We start from the raw sequence: 1,461 nt of genomic DNA on the forward strand, positions 1-1,461 counted from the left end.
ATCACTCCATTCTCCTCACCTTCCAGATAAGAATTAAGCTACCCAATCATAGAACTACTCCACTTCCTGATGGCCTCCAAACTTTGAACTTGGCCCCAAATCACCTCCTATGAAGTCAAATCCAAAATGGGTTCTTTTTTTAATGTTTTTTATTTATTTTTTAGGAGAGAGAATGAGCAAGGGAGGGGCAGAGAGGGAGGCAGAGGATCTGAAGCAGGCTCCACACTGACCATAGCGAGCCCGATGCGGGGCTTGAGCTCACGAACCATGAGATCATGACCTGAGAGCCAAAGTCAGATGCTCAACCGACTGAGACACCCAGGTGCCCCTAATAACAGGTTCTTTCTGACACATTCTAACGAAGACATCCCACGGGTTCCCCATGATGTGAAGTCTCCCTTATTGCCAGGAAGCAATGAACCCAGATTTGTTGGACTAGAAATGATCTTTGAATAAATTATATCATAATAAAAGATCCAAGGGGAGGCTGGGGGGCTCAGTCGGTTAGGCATCCAACTTCAGCTCAGGTCGTGATCTCGCTGTTCGTATGGGCTCTGTGCTGACAGCTCGGAGCCTGCAGCCTGCTTCGGATTCTGTGTCTCCCTCTCTCTCTGCTCCTCTCCTGCTCATGCTCTCTCTCTGCCTCTCTCTCTCTCTCTCTCTCTCTCTCTCTCTGTGACTCTCTCTGCCTCTCTCTGTCTCTCTCTCTGTCTCTCTCTTTCTCTCTCTGTCTCAAAAAATAAACAGTAAACAAATTTAAAAATAAAATGAAAGATCCAAGACTTAACCTGAGAGTTCATGATGTAGCAGGAGAGCCAGACAAACCAACAGTTCTCAGTCAATATGGTGAATATAATAATGAAACAGAAAACTGAAAAACAGGATGCTGCATGGGAGACAGGTCAAAGCCAGGGGTATCAGTGAAGGCTTCCTGGTGGAGGGGACACTAAGCTGGATCTTAGGTAGAAATAAGCCCAGTACAGAGGTAGGGGTTGGATTAGTGGGATGAAGAAAGTGTTCGAGGCAGAAAGAGTAGCAAGTTCAGATGCAAGAAGCAGACAGAGCACGAGGCTAGACCCTGACTGAGGTCGAGAAGGAGCTACTAGCCAGCTGGAAGGGATTTACATGCTCCTGGGTCCATCGAAGGAAGGTATAATTGAGTCATACTTTGTAAAGATTGAACAAGCACATACTGTGATCCAAGTTCACAAATCAACATAAGGGGCGCCTGGGAGGCTCAGTCCGTTAAGCATTTGACTTCGGCTGAGGTCATGATTTCACGGTTCATGGGTTCAAGCCCCGTGTTGGGCTCTGTGCTGACAGCTCGGAGCCTGGGGCCTGCTTTGGATTCTGTTTCTCTCTCGCTCTCTGCCCCTCCCCCACTCATGCTCTGTTTCTCTCTGTCTCAATTATAAATAAACATTTAAAAACTTTATTATTTTTTTAACAAGAATTTTTTTT

Source organism: Suricata suricatta, chromosome X (assembly GCF_006229205.1).
Source record: "Suricata suricatta isolate VVHF042 chromosome X, meerkat_22Aug2017_6uvM2_HiC, whole genome shotgun sequence".
NCBI classification, from domain to species: domain Eukaryota; kingdom Metazoa; phylum Chordata; class Mammalia; order Carnivora; family Herpestidae; genus Suricata; species Suricata suricatta.